Genomic DNA, 15,331 nt, shown 5'->3' with positions numbered 1-15,331 from the left:
CCTGCTTATTAATCAACCCCCAGAATGGTTCTTCTCAGTCACAGTGGCTCTGGTCCCCATAGCTGATCTCTCAGCTGGCCCTGATGGTGGCTCACAGGGGTGAATAAAACCTTGGAGACTGCACCAAGTCGACTTGAGACACTAACAGTTCTCTTCGATAGGAGGCTCATGAGATGGGTAGGGCTAAAGCCTAAGACTGTGCAATATCTGGGGTTTCCTCTGTTTTTCCTACCAAAATTGGCTCTTTCCCTAAAACCAACACCATCTATTCTCTATTCTGTTTTCTCTCTGTGAATTCTGAAATGGTCTTGCATACCCACCAGGGGGCGGGGCAAGTCTGCCTCCCCCCACCCTCCCCGGTTTCACTTTCCATGCCACAAGACTTCCTTCTCTGCCTTAAACACACACTCCCGACTTGTTATTTATATGCATGAAGCTCTTGCTGTGTTTGCACAGCAGCAAAGAGATGGGCTTCCTTGTGGATGTCTGTTGGCTCATTTCTGGGACAGACACCAGAACCCTGACTCTGCCAACTCCTTATGACTTACCATATGCATTTTGTTTATGTTGTGCTCCAGGGCCAAGTTTTTTGGTGTCTTTTGATGCTGTTTATCCACTGCATAGAATCTTACTCTGTGGCTTTTAAAGGACTCCACCTACTCCCCCCTCCGCCTTTTTTTTTTTTTTTTTTTTTGAGTAAGCAACACTTTGGGAGGAAGGAAAATTCTACCTTTGCCATTTGCAAACCCTTATTCCAAGCCCCAAGTCCTCTGGAGTTTCCTCCTTAGTGTCAAGAGGGCAAAAAAAAAAAAATGCTGTCCTTTTGAATCCAAGGGCTGCTGTTTTTGCAAGCACATGAAGGTTTTCCATGGGAATTCTTCCTTCTTCCCATTTTATCCTGTAGCAGAGGGATTATCTTGTCTGTTGAAGCATTTGTTCTCCATGTTACCCTGGGAGAATAAGGAACCCCAAATACAAATTTTTCCCCGTTCTTCCAATCACTTCCAGACTCTTCTCAATAGGTATAAGGACCTTCAAGGCCATATTTGAAGGGAGGGAAGTCCAACCCCTTGCAGCAGTTGGCTGAAAACCAGTCTTCTCATCTACTTAAAACACATCATTCTCAGCAAACTAACACAGGGACAGAAAACACTGCATGTTCTCACTCATAAGTGAGAGTTGAATAATGAGAACACATGGACACAGGGAAGGGAACATCACACACTGGGGCCTGTTAGGTGGTGGGGGGCTAGGGGAGGGGTAGCATTAGGAAAAATAACTAATGTAGATGACGGGTTGATGGGTGCACCAAACCACCATGGCACATGTATACCTATGTAACAAACCTGCATGTTCTGCACATGTACCCCAGAACTTAAAGCATAATTTTTTAAAAAACCAATACCTTCTTTGAAAGCCTGAAGAATAATTTCAATGTTTTTACATTTAATTTGCCTTTTTCATTAAAGTTTATTCAAATTTTATGCCCCCCAAAATAGGAATATCAGAAAAGACATAATCATTTTGTTGCTAGAATGCTCCAAGTGAGAGTCACCATAAGGTCATGGAGACAGACATAGGCCATTCCAAGGCTGCAGGCCCAACAGATAAAAGTACTCATAGGACAGAGATGAAGGCTGGTCCCAGGCTATAGGCACAGATTACCATTAGAACAGAGATGAAGGAAAGCAAGGTTAGGGGTTCCCAGTAAGACCAGTTCATTCTGGACTCCAAGGATTAAGAAGGGGCCCCCTGTTTACTCCAGTATCTCCTCTGTTCTCAAGTGGGCAATCATGATGAGATGGGACTAAGGTTAGGGGTACTTGGTGAGACTGGTTTATTCTGGAACCCTAAGGACGAATTGGGGGATGCCCTGTTTAGGAAAGGATAATAAAGAAATAACAGGGAATGCCTTCTCTTTTCTTTTTCTCTCCTCTGTTCTCTCTTCACAGATGGGTAATTGCATCTCCATACGACAGGACATACCCCTAGATGCATCCTCAAGAACTGGGAAAACTTTAACCCCCAAACCCTAAAAAAGAAGAGGCTAACATTTTTCTGTAATACAGCCTGGGTTGAATACAAGCTCAGGGACCAGGAATTTTGGCCAGAAAATGGGATTATAAATTTTAATATGATCTATTCACTGGATTTGTTTTGTTGGCAGCAGGGAAACTGGGCAAAAATCCCCTATGTCAGGCCTTCATAGTCCTAAGAAACAACCCTGACTTTTGTCAGCCTTGTAAAATGGATCCAGCGATGGTAGCAGCCAGTCAGGCAGCCCCCTCTGGTTGGTTTGGGAGACCATTATTGTGTTTATCCAGGGCGCAAGCCCCGGAGGAACCAAAGGCAGAGCTTAGCTCAAACTCCACTGCTCCTTCTACCCTATTATATCCAAGTTTCCCAGCCCAGACCATTCCCTTCCCTAACCAGGACCATCCTCTGGACACCACCCCCCTAAGTTATGCCCCTTCAAGAGGTTAGCAGCCCCAGTGGAGCCACTAGAGTCCAAACTCCATTCACTATGCAAGACCTGAGCCAAATTAAAATGGAACTAGGGAAGTTTATGGAAGACCCTGACAAATACATGAAAGGGTTCCACAAGGCAGGCTTAACATTTAAACTCATCTGGAGGGACCTCTCAGTCATACTAGGGCAAACTCTAAGGGAGAATGTGACTCCATTAAGGAAGTGGCCCAATAATTTGCAAATGCAATGCATATGACTGACCCTGGTGGCTACTCTGGGGGTGGGGGGTGGGAGTGGGGGCACAACAGTTTCTCAGGTGGACCTCATTTGGGATTACAATACCCAGTGGGGCATGTGGACAAGAAGCCACATATTCCTCTATCTGGTAGAAGGAATGAAAGCTAGCAGAACAAAGCCTGTGAACTACAATGAATCGGCCTTAATAGATCAAGGCCTTCTTGAAACCTCCACTGCTTTCCTCGGGAGGCTACAAGAGGCCCTAATGAGATACACTAACCTAGACCCAGAGACACCAGAAGGGCAACTGGTCCTAAAGGACCATTTCCTAACTCAGGCAGCCCCAGATGATTTGGAAGAAACTCCAGAAACTAGCACTGTGTCCCAACACCCCTATGTCTGACACTCTCAAAACAGCTTCCTCAGTCTTTTACAACCAGGACCAGGAGAAGAGGAAAGTGTTCAGGAAAAGGAGAGGTGAAAGGAAAAGAGGCAGCTCCAACTATTGGCTGCTCTACGGGTCCATTAGCCCCCTCCAGGTTGCCCTCAGACAACTATCCCAGGTAACTGTCATTGGTGCAGGAAGCCAGACCACTGGAAGGTAAACAGCCTCAATGGAACAGATGGGAAAAAGCCCCGCATGGCTTGCCCCTCTGCCACAAGCCCAGCCACTGGATCTGATACTTCCCTGAGGGCCAAAGGGCCTCTGGGACAGAATCCCAACCCCTGATGACCTTGAGCTGAAGGGGCCCTATGCTCTGGCCAGCTTCTGGATTGAACATCACTATTGAGGGGATGAAGCTAAGGGCTGCTTCAGATGTGGCAGGTAGGACTGTAAGATTTCTTTTGGACATAGGAACTGCCTGCTTAGTGTTCACCTCTTTATCTGGGCAATTATCCTCAAATCCTTCCAGGCAATGGGGGTAAATGGGGTGCCTATAATATAGAGGTTTGCTCCTTCTTGGTGCCGTCTGTGGGAATAAATAGTATTTTCTCATTCATTTTCAGTGATGTCAGAATGTCCTACGCTCCTTTTGGGTAGAGATATTTTGTTTAGACTAGGGGTTCAGTTAACCTTTCCTCCAACACCCCCTTTCCCAAATGCAATCTTATTCCTCAAGGAAACCACACACAAGGATGAACTGCCCACAGACCTTCCAATTAATCCAGAGGTCTGGGCCCCAGGAATACCAGGAAAGGCCGTAATGGCCACGCCTATAGTAATTCAGCTCAAGGATCCTTCTAGTTATCCTTGCAGAGGACAGTTTCCTCTTCAGTTGGAGGCCAAAGAGGGACTTCGGTACCTGATTTAAAAATTTCTAAAACATGGACTAATATGCTGTAAATCACCCTATAACACCCCTTTCTTAACTGTTAAAAAGACTAATGGAGAATATAGGTTAGTCCAGAACCTGTGAGTCATAAATGAGGCAGTAGTCTGAATACACCCAATGGTCCCCAACCCTTATGTAATTCTAGAAGTACCTCCAGATGCTCAGTGGTTTTCAGTCTTAGACTTCAAAAATGTCTTCTGTATCCCCCCAGACCCATCCTCCCAATTTATATTTGGAGTGGGAGAATGAAAAAGGAAGAAGTTAACAGCTCACCTGGACAGTGCTTCCACAAGGTTTCAGAGATAGTCCCCATTTGTTTGGGCAAGCCTTGGCTAGATATTTGCAAGACCTAAGTCTTGATGTGGGAGAGCATCTCCTACAGTACGTGGATGACCTGTTAATCTGCTCCTCAACAAGAGAGTTAGGAATCCAACATCTAAATTTCCTTGCAGACAGAAGGTACAACGTGTCCAAGGCCAAGACTCAGCTGCTAAGATAAGCAGTCCAACACCTGGGGATAATTCTGACCCCCAAAGAACACAAGCTTTCTGCAGAATAGATATAGGCCATCCTTAGAATACTTACCCCAACCACCCAAAAGCAATTTTGAGCTTTTCTGGGGATCACAAGATATTGCAGATTTGGACAATGGAATGTGGTGGAATTATTAAATCCTCATATCAGGCTTTAAAAGAAGGGACTAATAGGGACTCAATCTCTGGGAAAAGAATCAGGAGCAAGCCTTTAGGCAGCTAAAAACTGCCCTCTCAAAAGCCCCAGCCCTTGAGCTACCCATACTAACCAAATCATTTCAGTTTTTCATCACTGAAAAGGCAAGGTATAGCACTAGGAGTTCTAACTCAAACTTTAGACCAAACATGTTGTAGGTTACTTTTCAAAGAACCTAGACCCAACAGCACAACAGTGGTCACATTGCCTCAAGGTAGTGGGTGCAGCAGCCCTTCTCCTCAAGGGGGACTTCAATATCACAATGGGACAATCAATCTGGCTCCTAATGTCCCACCAAATAGACCCTTTATTTGATCTAAAAGGACCATAATGGCTCACTGACAACACATTGCTAAAGTACCAAGTCTTGTTGTTGGAAAACCCACAGGTAACAGTTGAGCAGTGTTCCACCCTTAACCTAGCCCCCTTACTGCCACTACCAGGAGATGACAACTCAACATATTCATGCTGTGAGATTCTTAACAAAATTTGTGCCACCTGGGAAGATTTAAAAGATCAGCCCATAGATAATCCAGACAAAATATTGTTTTCAGATGGCAGTACCTTTGTCAGGGATGGAACTAGATATGCAGGGTATGCTATAGAGGCCCATCACCAAGTTGTAGAGGCCAAAGCTCTGTCCCCAGGGACCTCAGTGCAACTAGCTGAATTCATCACACTAACCAGAGCCCTAAAACTAGGGGAAAGAAAAAGAATAACCATCTACACAGATTCCAAACATGCCATCTTGGTGTTTCATGCCCATATGGCTATCTGGAAGGAAAGAGGGTACCTAACAGCTCAGGATGCTCCTATTAAGTATGGGCCTCAAATCTTAGAGATACTGGAGGCCGTTCATTTGCCTCAGGAAGTAGCAATAGTGCATTGTGAAGGATACCACAGGGGCTCCTATGAAACTACACAGGGAAATAGGTTAGCTGACAAAAACGCTGAAGATACGGCCATGTCAAATGATACCTTTATGGGAGACTTGTAACCCTCTCTCCCCAGTGAACTTCCCTTTCTCTAATACACTAAGGAAGAAATAGACTGGGCCACCCAACATGGGTATAAAGAAGAAACCAATAGATGGTACAGATTGGAAGAATTTTTCTATCTACCTCCCAGTGGAAAGCCTCCCAGTGAAATCTTTCCATTGGGAGGTAGATGGAGAAATTGAAAGAGAGATGAAGAAATTGGCAGGTTGATGGAGAAAAGTGTGGGGAATCTTGGTTGATGGCAGAATTGGTTGTGGGTGTATGTTTGGTAAGTTTATTGGTTACGGTCTACAGTGAGAGTCACACTGAAAACTGTACTGAGAAGAGCCCCTACATCTATTCCATTTTCTTCTCAGCCATAATGCAAATAGGGGCTATTCCCATTAAAGTGATATTAGAAAAGATGGGTCCAAAAATGGAACCTCCCAATAGAAAGTCATCAAGAGTTTTTATAACTTCTGCCACCTTGCAAAGGACAGTCTAGGGCAAATTTGTAAATAAGCGTTCAGAGAGAAGGGACTAAACAAAACTATTCAACAGGTTTGTCAAGTCTATGCCCTGTGTACCATAAATAATTCCCACAGAGGGAAGCCCCCTCCATTAATAAGTCCAATCCAGAGGAGAGGTACATACCCTGGGGAGGACTGGCAAATGGACTTCACTCATCTCCCTGCAGGCTTCAGCTATAAGTACCTCTTGGTCTGTGTAAATACCTTCACAAAAAGTGTAGAAGCCTGCCGCACAGGGACTGAGAAGGCACAGGAGGTAGCTAAATTCCTCCTAAAGGAACACATTCCCTGGTTTGAGATACCCAGGTCATTGCAAAGTGACAATGGTTCATTCTTTATTTCCCAAGTAACTCAACAGGTTAGTAGGGCCCTTAGTAGGCATAAAGTCGTAACTTCACTTTGCCTGGCAATTGCAATCTTCAGGAAAAGTGGAAGGAACTAAACAAACCCTCAAACACATCCTCAATAAACTCTGTCAGAAAACAGCACAGCCACGGGTGGACCTCTTACTGTTAGCCCTCCTTCAGAACCATATTGTCCCTCAGACTCCCTTGCAATTAAGCCCCTTTGAGGCCTTATATGGTAGGCCTTCCTATATTTGGACTTACTACTAGATGAAAAAACTGCCAAAATCACCCACCATGTCTCTTCTTTAGCAGGCTTCCAACAGGCTTTCCAGCAATTTTGGCTACAAAGAAACCCAAAATCAGAAGGGGAAAAAATACCAGCCTCTGTATCCTCCAGGCTCACTAGTTCTCATTAAAGCTTGGAGGGATGAAGCTCTGAATTCCCAACTAACTCCAGTGTGAAGGGGCCTCTTCACCCCCAGAGCCATTAAAGTACCAGAGATTGTCAGTTGGATACATCACACCTTAGTGAAGCCATGGAAAGGCCCCGAAACACCAGATTGGGAAGCAATGTCAGCTCCAGAACACACTTGCGAGGCACTGGAAAATCTGTAATTCCTCTTTAAGTGAAAGATAAGTAATGACCCTCATCGTTCTTTCTCCTCAGAGTAAGATGATCTTAGCATTAGAAATCTTACTCACAATTGCTCTGATTATTATCACTATTTTAACCCTAACTTGTACACCACTAGGCATTCCAGTGGCAGCTTTCTTTGTGACCAGTTTCTCTCTTCACAGTTGCCTTAGGTTGCCATGGGCACGCTCCTGCTGGTTCTCAATCTCACCCCTTTACTAGCAGCACACTACCATCCTGATTTCCCATTATTGGAAAAACCTCAGTAATTGCTCCAAAGCACAGGATCCCCTTACTCCACCAATTGCTGGTTATGTACTAGCTCTTCTGCTAAAACACCAGGGAGAGCTTATCCAGCCTCACCAAGAGATTGGACAAGTATAGAGGGAGAACTGCATATTTTCTATCAATGGGAGGCTAATGGGAGATGTTCGGGCCTGCAAATAACCTTCTTGCAAAAGTAAAGCAAGATTTCCCTGGTATCTGCAGGGAACCTCCCAATTTTTGATCCATCTTTTCTAATATCACTTTAATGGGACTAGCCCCTATTTGCGTTATGGCCAAGAAAAATGAAATGGATATTGGGACTCTTCCCAGTACAGTTTGTTACTCTCACCATAAATCCTAAGCAACAAACTTACCAAACATATATCCACAACTAATTCTACCATCACACAAAATTTCACAAACCTTCAAATATTAACTTTCCTCTGGGAACTTTGCTAGATAAATCCACCCAGTTTTGCCAGGGACACCCAAGCTCCTTCAGTAGTCAAAATTTCTCGTTCCGGCCTGCTGATACAACCAATGCCTACAAATTACCAACCTCAGCTCTACAGAAGAATGGGTTCTATTGGACCAAACTCAAAATTCTCTTTCTTAGGAAAATAAAACCAAGGGAACTAAACAGAACCAAAGCCCATGCACATAAGTCTTAGCAGGCATGACTATAGCCACCAACTACCTACGTGTGTTGGCAGCCTTGGCATGTCTTGGAGCTGTCCTCACCCCCTTGTTTCATTTTTACATCTCTACTTATCTTAAAACCCAAGGAGCCTTCTATATTTGTGGCCAGTCAGTTCACCAGTGCCTCCCCACTAACTGGACTGGAACTTGTACCATAGGCTATGTATCCCTAGACATCTTCATAGTACCTGACAATCTCTCTCTTCCGGCGCCAATCTACAGGCATTCCATCTTTCCCAGGATGAGGAGGGCTATCCAATTAATTCTCCTTCTCACAGGACTTGGTTTTATAGCCAGTATGGGAACCAGAATTGCTAGAATCACAAAAGCCTCCTTGACCCATAGCCAGCCCTCAAGGGAAATAGCCAAGAACATTGATGCCATGGCTAAAACTTTAACAACTGTGCAAGAGCAAATTGAGTCTTTAGCAGTTATAGTCCTCCAAAATGATCAGGAATTAGATAAGTTAACGGCAGCACAGAGAGGAATTTGTTTAGCCTTAGATGAAAGATGTTGCTTATGGGTAAATCAGTCAGGAAAAGTACAGTATCAGACAACTCCTAAATGGAGCCTCCTGTTTACTGGAACAAGCCTCTCCAGGTTGGTTAGATTTGGAAGGAACCTAGAAATGGTTCTCCTGAGTTATTTGCCTTTTAGGCCCACTTGTTAGTCTCCCAGTTTTGCTCCGTTTGGGGCCATGTCTTCTAAATCTAGCAACCTGATTTGTCTCCTCACACCTTCAGGCCATCAGGCTCCAGATGATCCTCAGTGAGAGATACCATCCTCTCAATATTCAAGAGTCACACTTCTGTCTCCACTGCTCTGTGTCCTCAGCTCCTAGAGGCCCAGTCTCTGTGGCCCTGTTACTTTCATGTATTGGAAGATCCACAATTAAGATGCCAGGACTCCCCGGAAGCCAAAAATGAGTCTCACTCTGTTGCCCAGGCTGGAGTGTAGTGGTGTGATGTTGGCTCACTGCAACTGCTGTCTCCCGGGTTCAAGCGATTCTCCTGCTTTAGCCTCCTGAGTAGCTGGGATTACAAGTGTGCACCACCACACGTGGGTCAGAAAACCTGGGAAAAACACAGGCTCTTCCACTTACTGGATATTTTGGCAAAATATCCTCCTTCTTTGGCCAAAAACGTTGACATTATTGATAAGCTTGTTAGAAATTCAAAAAATTAGACTTTATTCCAGATCTTCTGGGAAAAAACCCTGTGTAACAAGGGGCCATTGTAATTCAGAGACGTGGCCATTGTGGCCATAGAATAGTCTCTGGAGGAGTGGCATTGCCTGGACACTGCACAGCGGAATTTATATAGGGATGTGATGTTAGAGAACTACAGAAACCTGGTCTTCCTTGATATTTTTGTCTTAAAGCCAGACCTCATCACCTGTCTGGAGCAAGGAAAAAAACTTGACTATGAAGAGACATGAGATGGTAGCCAACCCCTCAGTTTTGTGTTCTCATTTTACCCAAGATCTTTAGCCACAGCAGAGCATAAAAGATTCTTTCCAAAGAATACTGAGATATTGATACTCAGAAGATACTGAGAAGATACGAAAAATGTGGACATGACAACTTACAGTTAAAAAAAGGCTGTGAAAGTGTAGATGTGTGTAAGGTGCACAAAAGAGGCTATAATGGACTTAACCAATGTTTGACAACTACCCAGAGCAAAATATTTCAATGTGATAAATATGTGAAAGTCTTTCATCAATTTTCAAATTCAAACAGACATAAGACAAGACATACTGGAAACAAACTTGTCAAATGTATAGAATGTGGCAAAGTTTTCAACCAGTCCTCAAACCTTACTACACATAAGAAAACTCATACCGGAGAGAAGCCCTACAAATGTGAAGAATGTGGCAAAGCCTTCGAATGGTCCTCACATCTTACTACACATAAGATGATTCATACTGGAGAGAAACCCTACAAATGTGAAGACTGTGGTAAAGCCTTTAACTGCTCCTCTAACCTTGCTACACATAAGAAAATTCATACTGAAGAGAAACCCTACAAATGTGAAGGATGTGGCAGGGCCTTTAAGCACTTCTCTTCCCTTACTACACATAAGATAATTCATACTGGAGAGAAACCCTACAAATGTGAAGGCTGTGGCAAAGCCTTTAACTGCTCCTCTAACCTTATTACACATAAGAAAATTCATACTGGAGAGAAACCCTACAAATGTGAAGAATGTGGCAAAGCCTTCAACTGGTCCTCACATCTTACTACACATAAGAGAATTCATACTGGAGAGAAACCCTACAAATGTGAAGAAAGTGGCAAAATCTTCAGTCGGTCCTCTATGCTTATTACACATAGAATAATTCATACTGGAGAGAAACCGTACAAATATGAAGGATGTGGCAAAGCTTTTAACCAGTCCCACAACTTTTTCTTCACATAAGAAAATTCACACTGGAGGGAAACTATACAAGTGCGATAAATGTGGCAAAGCCTTTATTTCCTCCTCAAACCTTAATAGACAAAATTCATATGGGAGAGAAACCCTACAAATGGGAAAATGTGCAAAGCCTTTAAGCACTCCTCTACCCTTACGAGACATAAGATAATTCATACTGGAGAGAGACCCTATGAGTTTGATGAATGTGGGAAAGCCTTTAACCAGCTATCAACTTTTACTAAATATGAGAATTTATATTATATGGAACATAAACCCTACAAATATAAAGAACGTAACAAAGCTTTTAGGAAGTTCTCAACCCTTATTATACATAATTCATACTGGACAGAAATCCTACAAGTGTGAAGGATGTGGCAAAGCCTATAACAGATTTTCAATTCTTTTTGTTTTGTTTTATTTTGTTTTGTTTTTGAGATTAAGTTTCACTCTTGTCACCCAAGCTGGAGTACAATGCCACGATCTTAGCTCACTGCAAACTCTGCCTCCTAGGTTCAAGCCATTCTCTTCCCTCAGCTTCCCTAGTAGCTGAGATTACAACTGCCTACCACCATGCACAGCTAATTTTTTTATTTTTAGTAGAGACACACGATTTTGCCATGTTTGCCAGGCTGGCCTTGAACTCCTGACCTCAGGTGATCCACCTGCTTTGACCTCCTATAGTGCTGGGATTATAGGCGTGAGCCATGATGCCCAGCCACAAGTTCTCAATTCTTAAGAGACTTGGTGATAATTCATACTGAAGAGGAACTCTACAAACCTAAGAAATGTGACTGACAGTGTTTTTACCAACACCTCCAACTTCTCTATACATAAAAATAATTATACTAGTGTGAAACCCTAGAGATATATAAAATGTGACAAAGCCTTTATATGGTTGCCACACTTGATTGTAGGTAAGATAATTCATACTGGCAAAACTCCTACAAGTGTGAAAAATGTGGCAAAACTTTTCATCAGTTCTTATACCTTATTTCACAGGAAAGCTAATATCCTTGAGAAAAATTGTACAATTATAAAGAATATGGAAAACCCATTAATTCCTACTCACATTTTACTCGACATAAAAAGGTTCCTTTTAATAAAAGCATTAAAAGTGCAATTACAATCAAGAAATCTTTCAGAAAGTATAAGCCTTTAAAGTGAAGAAGAGTATTGGGAAGACAACTATTACAAATATAAAGGGGGTTATAGTACATTTGCTTGTATCACAGATCCTATTGCACACATTTTGTACTAGAGGAAAATCCTGTAGCAGTTGCTCAAGCTTTGTTCAACATCAGGGAATTTATATTGGAGATGAGTCCTGCAAATGTAATAAGTTTAGAAACACTGATTTTTTTTTTCCAGAAACTACAGCCTAGAAAACACCAGAGAGTTTATACTAAAATATAATTTTGCAAATGTGGTAAATATAAAAAAAAATTCAAAATAGAATGTATTTAAATATCTGAGAATTTACAGTAGAATAACTAAGGCACTGACACTTCAGACATTACACTAAATCAGAGTGTTGAGTATAAAAACGAATCCACAACTACAGTTTTTAGATAAATGATTTGCATGTAACTTTAAAAGGAGTGGATTTTTGGAAGCATTGTAATTACATTGAAAGTATACTTGTTTCCTTGAACAAATTTTTTTTAAAACTGCAAAAAAAAAAGAGTCACACTTCTACAGAGGACCACTAGACTGTCCATCAGTGAGACACGAAAGAAGCAAAATCCTGCCCCTGTCTCCCTTGGACCTTGCTGGATACCACTTTCAACAACCCACAAAGCCACCCTGCCCTAACAGCAAGAGGCCAAGACCCACAGAACAATCATCACTATCCTTCTGTCAGCAGGAAGCAGTTACGAAGACTGACCTTTCTTTGTCCATTTCCCAAAGAACTGGGTTGGGAATGTTAGAGTAGGTAGTTTGGCAGACACGAACAGGGCAAAAGAGGCACCCATCCCGCCGCTGCTTCCGTGAATCTCAGGTGACCATCAGATGATCAGATGATCAGGTTATGGCTAGGTGGTTGTTAAGATGTCTCACTAAAATAGTAATTGGTGGCAGCTGATGCCAGGGACAGGCGGGCTCCCAGTAGATCAAAAACACCTGAAACATGATCAGCAGCTTCCCGATAAGGTCTCAGGAGTTGGGTGAGTGGGCCCAAGCATGCACACTAAGAGGCAAAATGGTGGAGTTTAACTGGTATACGACCTTCCTCTAGGAATGCTCAACTGGTAAGGGAAAAATGCCTCAAGTGAGCACACACAAAACTTCAGTAAACACATTGCATATGCAGCCCCTCCCAAGTGCTGGCAGGCCACTGCACACGTGGAGATCCCACCTTAAGGAAAAATCAAGGAAGGAGAGCTGCAAACCTCAGAACTATGCCAATGTATAAAAACCCCAAGTGAAGGATTGGATGAGGCACTTGGGTCTCTTAAATTGCCCGCTTGACTCTCTTCCAAGTATACTTTCTTTCCTTTCACTCCTGCTCTAAAACTGCTTAAAATAAACTCTCATTCCTGTTCAAAAACTTGCCTTGGTCTCTCACTCTACCTTATACCCCTTAGGTAAATTATTTCCTTTGAGGAGGCAAGAATCAACTTGCTGCAGACCCATATGGATCCACCACTGCTAACAATCCTAGAGCTAACTACCATGTTGGTTTTTGCTCTGATGTTTACTATTTCCCTTCTTGAACTTTCTTTGATCTTACTTTGCTTTTTTCCTCTATCAACAAAAGGATGATATTACCTCTTTAATATCAGTCTTTCTTCTTTTCTAATATATTCATTTAAGAGTATAAATTTTACTTAAGTTTAATTTTGGTTGTTTCCTATAAGACTTTATCTGTTGGAAAATTTTTATTCAATTAACATCACTTTCTTATTTCCATTTTACTTCTTTCTCTTTTTTGACTCACGGATTATTTAGANCTTTAAGCACTTCTCTTCCCTTACTACACATAAGATAATTCATACTGGAGAGAAACCCTACAAATGTGAAGGCTGTGGCAAAGCCTTTAACTGCTCCTCTAACCTTATTACACATAAGAAAATTCATACTGGAGAGAAACCCTACAAATGTGAAGAAAGTGGCAAAATCTTCAGTCGGTCCTCTATGCTTATTACACATAGAATAATTCATACTGGAGAGAAACCGTACAAATATGAAGGATGTGGCAAAGCTTTTAACCAGTCCCACAACTTTTCTTCACATAAGAAAATTCACACTGGAGGGAAACTATACAAGTGCGATAAATGTGGCAAAGCCTTTATTTCCTCCTCAAACCTTAATAGACAAAATTCATATGGGAGAGAAACCCTACAAATGGGAAAATGTGCAAAGCCTTTAAGCACTCCTCTACCCTTACGAGACATAAGATAATTCATACTGGAGAGAGACCCTATGAGTTTGATGAATGTGGGAAAGCCTTTAACCAGCTATCAACTTTTACTAAATATGAGAATTTATATTATATGGAACATAAACCCTACAAATATAAAGAACGTAACAAAGCTTTTAGGAAGTTCTCAACCCTTATTATACATAATTCATACTGGACAGAAATCCTACAAGTGTGAAGGATGTGGCAAAGCCTATAACAGATTTTCAATTCTTTTGTTTTGTTTTATTTTGTTTTGTTTTGAGATTAAGTTTCACTCTTGTCACCCAAGCTGGAGTACAATGCCACGATCTTAGCTCACTGCAAACTCTGCCTCCTAGGTTCAAGCCATTCTCTTCCCTCAGCTTCCCTAGTAGCTGAGATTACAACTGCCTACCACCATGCACAGCTAATTTTTTTATTTTAGTAGAGACACACGATTTTGCCATGTTTGCCAGGCTGGCCTTGAACTCCTGACCTCAGGTGATCCACCTGCTTTGACCTCCTATAGTGCTGGGATTATAGGCGTGAGCCATGATGCCCAGCCACAAGTTCTCAATTCTTAAGAGACTTGGTGATAATTCATACTGAAGAGGAACTCTACAAACCTAAGAAATGTGACTGACAGTGTTTTACCAACACCTCCAACTTCTCTATACATAAAATAATTATACTAGTGTGAAACCCTAGAGATATATAAAATGTGACAAAGCCTTTATATGGTTGCCACACTTGATTGTAGGTAAGATAATTCATACTGGCAAAACTCCTACAAGTGTGAAAATGTGGCAAAACTTTTCATCAGTTCTTATACCTTATTTCACAGGAAAGCTAATATCCTTGAGAAAATTGTACAATTATAAAGAATATGGAAAACCCATTAATTCCTACTCACATTTTACTCGACATAAAAGGTTCCTTTTAATAAAAGCATTAAAAGTGCAATTACAATCAAGAAATCTTTCAGAAAGTATAAGCCTTTAAAGTGAAGAAGAGTATTGGGAAGACAACTATTACAAATATAAAGGGGTTATAGTACATTTGCTTGTATCACAGATCCTATTGCACACATTTTGTACTAGAGGAAAATCCTGTAGCAGTTGCTCAAGCTTTGTTCAACATCAGGGAATTTATATTGGAGATGAGTCCTGCAAATGTAATAAGTTTAGAAACACTGATTTTTTTTTTCCAGAAACTACAGCCTAGAAAACACCAGAGAGTTTATACTAAAATATAATTTTGCAAATGTGGTAAATATAAAAAAAAATTCAAAATAGAATGTATTTAAATATCT

General features: G+C 41.8%; 1 pseudogene; it reads left to right on the top strand.

The window, feature by feature from the left end:
• The first annotated feature begins 9,476 nt into the window (after positions 1-9,476).
• Positions 9,477-14,236, top strand: LOC108513519 (zinc finger protein 708-like; annotated as a pseudogene).
• The last annotated feature ends 1,095 nt before the right edge of the window (positions 14,237-15,331 follow it).

Source organism: Rhinopithecus bieti, unplaced genomic scaffold, assembly GCF_001698545.2.
Source record: "Rhinopithecus bieti isolate Rb0 unplaced genomic scaffold, ASM169854v2 scaffold_31127, whole genome shotgun sequence".
Classification (NCBI taxonomy): Eukaryota; Metazoa; Chordata; class Mammalia; order Primates; family Cercopithecidae; genus Rhinopithecus; species Rhinopithecus bieti.
Note: the sequence above shows the minus strand (reverse complement) of the source record. Positions and strands in the feature narration are given on the sequence as shown.